The 12821-nt window shown below is 45.3% G+C and overlaps 1 protein-coding gene across 3 annotated transcripts in view; it reads right to left on the bottom strand.

Annotated features, from left to right (window-relative positions):
- Nucleotides 1–12821, bottom strand: part of PUDP (pseudouridine 5'-phosphatase) — a 166909-nt gene that overhangs the window by 129665 nt on the left and 24423 nt on the right. The gene's annotated exons all lie outside the window — the stretch shown is intronic.

Consider the following 12821-nt stretch of genomic DNA (forward strand, 5'->3'; position numbering starts at 1 on the left):
TTGGAGGGGGGGACAGCATTCAGGGTGCACCCCGGGGCGCTCTGCCAGCTCGGGGATCCCACCCCCCCTGCTCAGGAACTGTCTCATCTGACACACACCGACCTAGCGGAGGTTGTCGGCTTTCACACATCCCTCCTCCAAGCAAAACACGGAGCAGGGGTGCACTGCGTTCCTGCACCCCCAGGAACGGGTGGCGGTGCCCACTGACCCCCCCGCCCAACGCGGGGACACGGGGCAGAGCAAGCGCGGGGAGGCGCCTCTGGCCTCTGCGAGCCGTGGTGCGGGCTTGGTTTTGCTTTGCTTCTGAAGCACCGGGTATGCTCTTGGCGCATTCTGAGAAAACTCGACTGTGCGGGAAGCCATTCAATCATTCCTCTCAGACTGCTGGGGAGAGAGAGGGGGACACGGCCTCCATCAGACGCCGAGGAGGGAGTGGGGTCCCAGCTGAAGAGAGGAGCCCTCCCTACACAGCGAGGGGCTTATTCCTAGTAAGAGAACAAAACAGACCCTGCTTGACATGGCTGAACGACAGCCGCCACCGCTCACCACGCAAAGGGATGGTCTCCCCGACTCTTAGTGACTGTGAGGATCAGAACAGGGAACTCCAGGGAATGTTGTTATTCACCGACCCGGTAAGGGATGGCTGGTTGTCAGGAACGTCAAAAATGACAGGACTTTCTACCTTTACCCTGTGCTGATTAACCAGCACGAACCTCTCTATGTTAAACCTAAAATAATATTTTGAATTATCACATAATCATGACTATTCTGATAATTACATGAGGCATGTCCCTACTTTCTTAATTGTTGCAGAAAAGGTGGACACAGTTCTTTCAAATACCTAAAACCATTAAGGCAGCTGACACTGTGAGCGCTTGACCCTTTAGAGAAATAGTCCTAAGATGTTCAAAGGAAAGTGTGGATCTTAATTCCATTCTGGGACAACTGTTTAATGAAATGAAATCTCTTTAATCCAGCACTCCGCTGGATATAAAATTCACAATGTCCAAGATCCAGTCAAGAGCTATGCCATGCCCACAAAGCAGAGAAATACAACCCATAACCCAGGAGAAAAAAGGGATCATTAGAAATGGACACAGAAATAGCAGAGATGGTGGGATTAGCTGATAATGACCTTGTAACAGCTTTATAAATATTTTCAATTTGCCCAAGTTATAAAGTGTCAGAATGGAAAAAAAAATACAACAAAAGTAAGAGACTCTATTTTATATTATCAATGAGAAACTGACTCTAAATATAAATACTCGGGTTAAAAATAAAAGGACTGAAAGCTAGCTATATATTATGTAACTACCAATCAAGAGACTCAAGATAATTATATTATTAACAGACAGTGGGCTTCAGAACAATGCATCACAATGATCAAGGCTCACCAAGGACATTTCCTAAAGACAAACAGGTCAACTCAACAGGAAGACACAGTAATTCTAAAATGGTATGCATCAGACAACAAAGCTCTAAAATACATAAAGCAAAACTAACACACCTGAATGGAGAAATAGACGGAGGTTTCAAACTCCTCTGTCAATAACTGATGGGACAGGCAGACAAAATAAGGATACAGCTTACTTCAAAAAACACTACCGACCAACTTAACTGAACTGATACTTCTGTAACACAAGAACCCAAGTGATTTTTAAATATACATGCAACATTCAAGAAGATAGGGTATATGAGTCCATGAGCTATAAAAAATTCTCAAACACTTTAAAATCATTGATATACAAAATGTTCCCTAATCACAACACAATTAAAATAGACATCAATAATTAAAAGGCACTTGGATAATCAAAAACATTCAGGCATTAATGTGGTTCTATGTCAGACGTGAGTCAAAGATGAAATCATAAAGGGAAGTTAGATAATCTTTGGTAGAGAACAAAGTTTGTGGATAGCTAAAACATTGTTTAGAGGGAAAGTTATAGTACTAAATGCGAAGAGAAGCACTTATTAGGGAGGAAATCAGGGATCTAAACTGTCACATTAAAAAATGGGAAGAAACAACATTGGTGATCTAAGCTTTCACCCCAGGAAATCAAAGGGAAAACAGCAAATCCAACTCACCACAAACAAAAAAGAAGAGAAAAATAAAAATAAGGTAGGAAATTAAAAAAAAAAAAAATAGAGAAACCCAGTTATATCAAAGCTGGTTTTTGAACAGATCGCTTTAACTGGTAATGGTGAGCTAAAACTGATCAAGAAAAAAGAAGCAATCCAAACATGAGCAACTTCATGCCAATAAATTTAACAACTTAGATGAACTGGGTGAATGCTTCCCACAAAGCTCACTCAATGTGACAATAATAACCCAGACAGCCCTGTATTCATTAAAGAATTTGCAGGCAAAATCTTTGCCGTACGCAGGATTAGATGGCCTCATTGGTGAATTTACCAAAACTCCTGAGAAAGAAATAATACCAGTTCTCAACAAACTTTTCAGAAAATAGGAGGGGATCTTAATTCCATTCTGGGACAACTCTTTAATGAAATGAAATCTCTATAATCCAGCACTCCGCTGGATATAAAATTCACAATGTCCAAGATCCAGTCAAGAGCTATACCATGCCCACAAAGCAGAGAAATACAACCCATAACCCAGGAGAAAAAAGGGACCATTACAAATGGACACAGAAATAGCAGAGATGGTGGGATTAGCTGATAATGACCTTGTAACAGCTTTATAAATATTTTAATTTGCCCAAGTTATAAAGTGTCAGAATGGAAAAAAATGCAACATTTTTTTGCCAAGCTGGACAGAAGCCTGACTAGGAAACTACAGATCTACATCCTCTCGTGAACACATACACACACCCTCACAATTAAAAACAACTTTCAACCATTGTAAAAGTATTCTACACGAGGGGTTTCCACAGGGTTTGAATGCCTGAGTTAAAAATATTAAAATGCCAGAACATCCCATTAATTTGTAACAACCACTGATTAATATCACGGAGGATAAAATTTATTAGCTACATTTCAATAAAAAGAACCTTTACTTACCCAGTGGATGGCTTAAAAGAATTCTCAAAACAAAAATACAGCGAATAATGAAACTTTCTCTGGATAGAGTAATTAAAGCTGAGTATCAAAATGACCAGAATTTAAAACAAGTTTTCTTTAACTTGTTTAGACAAACTGTATTAGACAAATAAGCCAAGAATTTAAAAAATAACAGAGCATATGTAAAAAAGTGGCTCACTCTAAAACATATTGGAAAAAGAACATTTTTTTGGAAAATTTATTTGGTGCTATTAATTTTAAAAAATTAAATAGTTTCTTTGGTATTAGCTTTTCCTTGTAACATTTCTAGTTGTGTGAATACTTTGTAAAATACCTAACGTAACAGTGCTGTCATATAAGTAAATATTCAGCAAGAAGCCTGTACTAGAGAGCACACACAATGATTTTTATCGATAGAGCAATGGATCAAAAATGCCATTGGATGACTGTTTTTAAATCTGTCCCAACATATGAGTTCCTTCAAAATGTCTGAGACCAGTACAAACATGAACTCAAGAGAAGCGCCTCACGTAAGCACGTGGGTGGGCACTTAACATGCATGAAGGAAGCCCAGATAAACGTTATCACTGTCACTCTCATTCGACAAAACTTCAGCTTTATAGTCTATTAATAAAACATTCAAATATCCTGAAACATAATTGCCTGATTCCTTCAATCACTTTTGTGGCCTTTAAATATTGCACACGGACTTTTTCTTATTCGGGCACCATCTCTGAGAAGGAAAAGACTGTAAAAATGTAAATGCAGTTCTGTCCTGCGGAGAAGCTGTTTAATTCAGTATCTAAATGGAATCCGGCTAACAGCTGTTAGTCCTTGGTGTGCATATGCTGGTTTCAGGGAAGGACAGGGAGACTGGTATCTATGGCTACCCAGAACTGGATCTCAGAAGACTATTTCCAGGGGGAGAAATAAGGAATGCGGGCAATGAGCAATCCGGACTGGAAGGAAGTTTCCACTGCACCTCATCCTAGAGACCTCAGGTTGGTGCAGACACAGGTGCTGCCATGACGTGGATCTGAAGAAGGAACCATGTAGAACAGGCTGAAAGCAGACATGCGCCCTTGGCAGTATTTCTCTGGGATTCATTCCTTGCATGGAGACATCCTCCCACACACTACGGCTCAGGCTTTATTAGCAGCGTTCCACCTAAACACGAAGGCCGACGCTGAGGAGCTAGCCGTCCAAAGGAGACGAAGCCGCTGACAGAAATGCGCACACCACAAAGAACCGTGCGGTGGGCGCCGAGCCTAGGGGTCTCTGAGTGAGACAGAAAGATGATGGCAGGTGTCACTGGGGATGGGCCATGGGGTCAGGGGGTGAACACTACCGGGTGCCCACAAGCAGAAGAGACATCGAGGCTACCCTGGGCCCAGATATGCTGCGTGGGGACTCTGCCCACCTAGACCTTCTCTGCGTGCATCGTGCTGACAGTGCTGGGCTGGGCTCCTCCTCCCCTGTCCCTCCCCGCCCTCCCCTGTGCAAGGACTGACAGGCCACCTCTCTGAAGGCGGCTTTCCCAGTACCAGAAAGGCAGGGAGGCTAACAGTGCACTGGTACACATCAAAGGCATGCGACCGTGTGCTGGGTGGGCTGCTGACCAAGCCCAAACGCTTGGTGCCCCTGAACACGGCCTTCCTTGGCACAAGGCTCTTTGCGGATGTGGTTAGGGACGCTGGCAGTGAGAGCACGGCAGGTGTACGCACACCTGAGACTGGTGTCCCAGTCCGTGCATGCTGTGGTAGCAGGGTACCACAAACGCGGCAGCCTACAAACACAGAAATGTACTTGTCACAGTTTTGAAGGCTCAGTCACGATCAAGGCACTGGCAGACCCCATGTTTGGGGGGAGCCCTCTTTCTGACTCAGAAATGACCAACTTCTCGCTGCGTCCTCACAGGGCAGAAGGGTTGAGGGAGCTGTCTGCTTCTCCTGTATGAGGGCATGAATGCCACTGGGGGCTCCACCCTCAGGACCGGATCACATCCACAGCTCCCACCTTCAAACACCAGCACACTGGGGGTTATACATGAATGTGGGGGAGACAGACATTTTCACCAGAGCAACCGGTGTCCTTATGTACCACGAGGGGAGACAGAGAGGAGACATGTGACTATGGAGGTGGAGACGGGAGGGACGTGGCCACATGCCCAGGCCGCCTGGAGCCCCAGAAGCTGACGGAGCAGGAAGGAGACCCCCTGGGCCTCAGGACCGAGTGCAGCCCTGCTCACACCTTGATTTTGGACTTGTGGTCTCCAGACGGTGAGAGCATACATCTACGTGCACTAAGCAACCGACTGTGCGGTCCTCTGTTACGGCAGCCGCGGGAAAGTCAACACAGAGCCTGAGACGGCAGAGGCGGCGGTGGAGACCAGGAACGGGGGCCTTGGTTCTGAAAAGAGCATCATTCGTGACTGTTAAAGAGAAAAATGTGCTGGCAACATTTCAGAACCTGTGAGCGACCACGGACAGAGCTTGCGAAGGGGAAGAGGGTGGGGGAAGGAACAAACAGCCTGGGAGTTGCTCTCACATGAGTAGAAAGAGGCCCCGGGCATCACCAGCTGCCATCAGACCCGGAGCCCTGGCGGGGGGCGGCCCCTTCCTGGGACCCCAGCAGGGCAGCGTGGACAGGGCCCGGGGGCTGCTGGGGCAGAGCTTCTCCGAGGGGTATCTGGATACCTCGCCTTCCTCAAAGGGGACCTTTGGCAATGCCTGGCTTTTCACTTCATTCCTGATTTCTAATCAGCACTTTGGGCTGGAATGACCCGGGACGCAGTGCTCACAAGCCTGTGGGAGATGAAGGCGTATCGGCTCCCACCGTGAAGCCCTGCACGGTGGGAGGGGAACTCTTCACATGGGCTGTCATTGCCCTCAAGGCGCCTGTTCCCCAAGCCCCGTGCCCGGGAGCGAGGGCAGGACGCCCGGTCCTCTCCCTCGCCATCCCCACCCTCCCTCCATCAGTGGACGTGCTCCTGTCTCAGAGAACTCCAGGATCTTGCTGGTTCCCTCAGGGGCCTCCGTGGGCCACTGCTCCCCTCGCCTCTGATTCTCGCTGCACCCTCCACGCACCTGATCATTCCAGATTTGAAGTCTCTCTGTTCAGCTTTTAAGCAGAATAAATAGCCTGTTTTCTGCTCAGGGTGGGGTCGGCGTGGCATCTTGGATACACAAAGGGGGATGGAGTGCCCAAGGGTTCGGGTGTCTTGCATCCGAGATTCCAACCCTCACTTCTTGAGCCCTCATCTTAACACGGTTCTCTGAAATGCATGTCCAACCCACCTGGATGCTTAAATGGGGAGTGTCAGAAGGGGGATATGACAGAAAGTTTGAATGGAAGGGTCCACAGAGAAAGTTTTGTGGGAGTGCAGCCACACCCATCCCTCTCCACATTTTCTGTGGCTTCTTTCTGCTAAGGACGCAGAGCTGAGCAGGTGTGACAAACGCCACACGGTCTGTATGGCCGAAGGCACAGGAACAGTTTGCCAGTCTCTGCGGCACTCCACCAGGTCTTGGGCAAGCACCAGAGGAAAGATGGAACATCCAGAAAGCCGGGAAAAGTTGAGGCAAATTTTCGAGTGAAGGACGCCACCCAGGCTTTGGAACCTCACCGCTACCCTTACCCTCTCACCCCGGGGTGCTAATGAGCAGTCATCACAGTTCACAGGAATCATTCCAGTAACTGAAGTGAAGCTCGGACCACACTGGAAATTAACCTCCTAAGGAATCACCATTCTACAAAAATGATTCACAAGCCCCAACAATTGTCTTCCAACATCCATTTAACTAAGTATTCTGTATTAATGTTCACATTATTAAAGCATGATTAGAGCAAGCTGTCAAAATAACGTTGAGAATTTAAGTATCTATAATAGCTACATATCTTATCTACCTATTTTATAGACTACATAATAAAAGGTCATCTACATATAGCATGCATGTTTATTAATGTGTAATGTTCAATTCCTGGGCTACACAGCTCAACTCTGTAATGGGGATGTTAGTGGGCCATATACTGGACAGTAATCATTGGCCTACCATTTCAATGCAACCTGAAAGGGGCAGAATTTTTTAATTTTCGAAAATTTTCTTCATCTCATGAAATGCGGTCCAAAGAAATTCCTAATAGACAATAATTACATACACAAAAAGTCAATCAGTCTGATATGCCAACCTGTTTGAAATCTCTGCATAAGACAAGGAAAAATCAGTTAAGGAAGTTCATACGAACCAGGTAATATGTGACTTGGAAGTTTCAGACTGCTCTCTGAAGTGGGCACTCAGAAATGCCCATTTCCGGTGCATTAGGTAAAGGGGACACTGGTCACATGTAACGCCCATGTCCAGCCTCTCAGTTCACAAGGCCACTGGGTCTCAACACAGCAGCAAAGTCCTTTGTTCTCACACGACAGCTGCTGGAGGTGGTGTGGGGGTTCCAGGCTCAGCCCTGGGCCCGACCCCTCTTGGACAGCCAGCCTTCTCTTCTAATTCTACCACACGTGACAAACCTTACCTCGGTGAATCCTGAGTTCACCTGGAAAATTCGGGGCATGCTTTGTTTTCAAAATTGAGTCCGTTGATTCGCATTATACCACAACTTTGCCAGATTTTACTTAGATGTGCAGAATTAGTGGCACCGGACAGCCCCAGAGTGTCCTGGGTGACACAAGGACCTTAGTTAACTGAGCTGAGATGTCTGCCCATTCCCGGTGCCGATCAGCGATGAGGGGCTCAGCTGAGCTGTCGCTTCCAGAAGCAGACGCACTCGCCAATGTGGCTCCTCCACATTGTCTGTCGGACCGGGCCCTCCCCATTCGCCCACCCACCTCCTACCTGTCCACCTCAGTTTACTGCAAGCTCCAGCCCCCAACCACAAAGCTGGGGGGAAGTTCACTCATGTGTTCCCCAGTCACGGCTGACCTTACAGGAGCCAGGAGGCGAGAGCTAGGACCAGGAGGGTACGAGCTGCAGTGGGGACGGAGGCCCGGAGGTGCAGGGGGCTGCCTGCACACCTGAGGGGCTGTGTGCCACGGGGCAGCCCTGGGGTGCCTGCAGTGCATGGACTCCACAGCCTTGTCACAGTCCTCTCACGGACTCAGATGCCCTGTCCTGGGCTTTCCCTTGGGGAATCCCACACCCTGTGAAACAGGTGCACAGGCAAAGAGCTAGGACCTCCGGTAAGCCTTGCAGAGGGTCCTGTGCCGTAAGGCATGCTGACGTCGTTACTGGCCTTCTAAACCAAATTACTCTCATTAAATGATGCCAGAATATGTTATTCCACTAATCTCAGGGAATCCACAAATGAAAGAAGTTGCTCAAAATGTGACGGCGGTAAGCGACATCTTTCATGGGTAATACTCCAGAAAGGTTTTCTTTTACTGCAAGTCAAGAATTTTCCTTACATAAAATCACATTTCAAGTTTTGATACCGCCCATACCTGTTAAAGCCCCAGAAGACTCACAATGGATGAACCACTTATGTATTTTTTTTCTCTGAAATATTTGTCACAATTTAAAAGACGCCTATTTTCAGAAGATAATTATACCCTTGAGCAAGCCGTAGTTTACATTTCTCTGTTAAGTCATGTAGACAATGCCTGCAGAACTGCTGCTTGGATTTCCTGAGGACATTCATGGCCCATGCCTTCCTGGAGAGAGGCTTCCAGAACATTCAGAAATTAGGCTGCCGATGTGAGGGTGATTTAGATGAGTTCCATGGGCTCTTGCATGCCCCACGGGTCAGCCCTACCCTCCCCCTCTAGGTGGCTGGATGGGCCCAGGCAAAGACTCGCACCCCCACCACCATCGGGGCCCATTTCCCCAGGTGACGGGCCCAGGTAGGGAGAAGCCACCCATCACATACAGGGGCCACTTCCCCAGGTGACGGGCCCAGGTAGGGACACGCCCCCATCACAATCAGGGCCCGCTTCCTCTGGCAATCTGCCATCCATTCCTCCAATTTAACTTGCTAAATACCTGCATGGGCCGCAGCTTTCATCTTGAAAACATGAAAGACGGAAGGATGCTGAATTAATAACAGACCCTCTCTACCGGCAGCCTTCCTTTCTACTGAGCTCAAGGTGACGTCTACCACCTAAAATAACCTACCAGAACATTGCTTCAGAAAGAAAAAAGAAAGCCAAGGGTTACATTATCATCCGCAGTGTCATAAAGGGAACACAGCAGTAAGTGAACAAAGTGGACACCTAGATCTAGAAAGGGGACGGTGACAACATTTTCTGAATAGAGTCACCACAGCCAGGATGCCAGGTCACCTTTCCAGGGGAATTCAGGTCTGGCTCAGATAAAAGAGGTGGCAGCGGAAGGAGTGCAGAAGGAATGGGGAGTAGGGAGCAAAGCATGTCCTTTTGGGGTGGAAAATGACCTATTTTATTCTTCTTCTTCTGCCTGGCATATTACAGAACTGAAGCCCTATGGAAAAAAGAAGTTTTTGGATCAACAGGTTTACTCCAGTCAATCCTACAGTTTCCTTCTCAGTTTTCCTTCCATTTCAGGATTAAGTATAATTTCTGATCATTCTGTTACCCTGACCATCTCAGAAGGTCAAGGTGACTTCTGTCATTGGTCAGATCCAGCTTCCCCGCCTCATTCAGGCTTCTCCTCTCCAGATTCCTGTCGCTGGTCGGACCCAGCTTCCCCACCTCATTCAGGCTTCTCCTCTCCAGATTCCTGTCGCTGGTCGGACCCAGCTTCCCCGCCTCATTCAGGCTTCTCCTCTCCAGCACTACCTTGAGCTTTGTACTCTGGGTCTGCCTGTGTTTAGCTCACCTCCCCATTGAGTGTGTGGCGTGGAAACGACCTCATGTTTTCAAAGACAGACTTTAGAATCGCTGGTAAGTGCTTGCTCTCCTCTGTGAGGCTAGGAAAAGTTAAAATCAGCGCACACAAAAATTCTTATACACAAAAGCAATATTCATATAATTTAAAAAAAATAACTCTTTTAGCACTCTCATCCAGAAGAGGTCAACAAGTGGCACCACTAGAAGAGGCACCCAGGTAGGTTCTGTAGGACTAAACTGTCTTTGAAAAACTGATTCCTGCCTCACTTCTTCGGTATAAGTTTCTGGATTCAAGTATCATCTACGGTTATCTAGGCTTAGCACCTCACTCGACTGATACCTGGTCCCTGGGGGAGCCAAATGGGAAGGCTACATAGACTGGATCAAACAGATTTCATAACAAAGACTTAGCATTCCTGCCAAATCACCAGATGACCTAGATAAGACCTCATATTTTCTTGGAATTGCATTAGAACATATCTCAAGTACATCTTAGAACAAAGGGAAAAATTCTAGAAGGAAAACCACTTGAAAGGCCTTGCTGGATAAAGAAGAAATCAGGTTCGTACATATACAGTATGGGTGCTTTTGATGTTAAACAATGAAAGAGAATCCAGGTCAAATATTAATGGTATGGACCCATCCTTTGCTAGATGGGGAACAAGTGGAACAAGGGAAGATTCCCAAAGTGAAAGAGGACACATTAAAATCAAGGCCACAAAATAAAAAGGATTAAGGAGAAAAATACAAAAAGCGTATGCCAACAAACTGGGTAACCTAGGAGACATGGGCAAACTGCTAGAAACAAATGACCTATCAAGGTCAAATCAAGAAATAGAAAGCTTGTTCAGACCTAAAACTATTACTGAGATTGGATCAACAATCAGAAACCTCCCAATACAGAAAAACCCAATGCTGAATTCCACCAAACATTTAAAGAATTAACACCAATATTCAATCTCTTCCAAAAAATTTTAGAAGAGGTTACACTCCCAAACTCATTCCATGAGGCCAGCATTACCTTAATACCAAAGCCACAGAAAGATACTACAAGAAAATAAAACTAATCAATATCTCTGATGAATACTGATATAAAAACAGTCAACAAAACACTAGCAAACTGATTTCAGCAGCACATCAAGGATAATGCACCATGACTAAGTGGGATTCAGTCCTGGAACGCAAGGATAGTGCAACACGAAAAACAATGTGATACAACGGATTAACAAAATGAACGGCAAAACCACACGATCGTCTTAATTTACGCAGGAAAGGCGTTTGACAAAACTCGATATCCTCTCCTGATATAAACACTCAAAGTAGGAATAGAGGGAAAACAACCTCAAGATAGTAAGGGCCATCCATGAAAAGCCTGCAGCTAAGATCATGCTCAGTACAAAATGGCTGAAAGTTTTCCCTTGGAGATGAGAAACAGGATAAAGAAGCGTCCCTTGTCAATTCCAGAAGTGCCGGAGAGCAATTAAAGCAAAGAAAAAAAAGAATAGTGAGCATCCCCATTGGAAGGGAAGGTGTTATATATCTGTCCACAAGTAACATGATCTCTTATGCAGAAAACCTAGCCATTACACACAGAATCGTCAGAACTAATACACAAATTCAGTAATACTCCAGATCACAAGAAATCAACATGCAAAAATGAGTCACCCGTCTATATACTAACACTTAACAATCTGAAAGAAATGTAAAACACTGCCATTTATAATAGCACCACAAAAGGAATAAGCTTAACCAAGAAGCTGAAAGACGTATACAATGAAACTACAATCGCTGCTGAAAGGAATTAAAGAGAAAAACAGAAATAAATGGAAAAACACACTAAGTTCATGGACTGGAAGATTTGGTATTGTTAAATGTCTATATTACCTAGAGCAATATACAGAGTCAAAGCAATTCCTATCAAAATCTGAATGGCATTTTTTGCAGAAATATAGAGATCCATCCCAAGGTTGTAGAGACTCTCAGGGAACCATAATTAGCCAAAATAATACTGAAAAAGAACAAAGTTGGAGGCCTCATCTTCCTGATTTCAAGATACATTACAAAGCTATAGTGATCCATGTCGTACCGGCATAAGGACACCCAGGCAGACCAAAGGAACAGAATAGAGGATGCAGTAATAAACCCTCACAGATGCGGTGAAAAGATCTTCAACAGGGGGCCAAGACCACTCAATGCGGAAAGGACACTTTCGCCAACAAACTGTGTGTTGAGAAAACTGGATATCCACATGCAGGAGAATGAATTTCGGCCCCTAGGTTATATCATATACAAAAATTAACCAGAAATGAATTCTGGATTCAAGTATCATCTGTGGTTATCTATGCTTAGCACCTCACTCGACTGATACCTGGTCCCTGGGGGAGCCAAATGGGAAGGCTAAAACTATAAAGTTCTAGAAGGAAACAGGGAGAAAGCTTTACGAGGCTGGATTTTACGATGGTATCTCCTGACACCAAAAGCAAAAGCCTCAAGAGCAAAAATAGCCAAATGGAACTGCAGCAAATGTTAAAAGTTCTGCACATCAAAGCACACAATGCACAGAGTGGAAAGGCAGCCTATGAAACAGGAAACCATGTATCTTTCAAGGGGTTTATATCCAGAATATATAAGGAACTCCTACAACTCTTCAACAGCAAAGTTAACCCTATTAAAATATGAGCAAAGGACTTGAATAGACATTTATCCAAAGACAACATACAAATGGTCAACTGCATAGGAAACGACACTCCAGATCATTAATGATGAGCAGTCCAAATAAAAACCACAGTGAGATATCACTTCACACACATTAGGATGGCTACTATAAAAAAAAAAACATACAGAAAATAACAAGTGGTGGAGAAAATGTGAAGAAATCGGAATGCTGTGGACTGTCAGTGGGAAAATAAAACGGTGCAGCCACTGTGGAAAAGTGTATAGGGATTCCTCAAAAAATTAAAATAGAATCACCATGTAACCCAACTAT

The sequence above is a fragment of the Manis javanica genome, chromosome X (assembly GCF_040802235.1).
Source record: "Manis javanica isolate MJ-LG chromosome X, MJ_LKY, whole genome shotgun sequence".
NCBI lineage: Eukaryota > Metazoa > Chordata > Mammalia > Pholidota > Manidae > Manis > Manis javanica.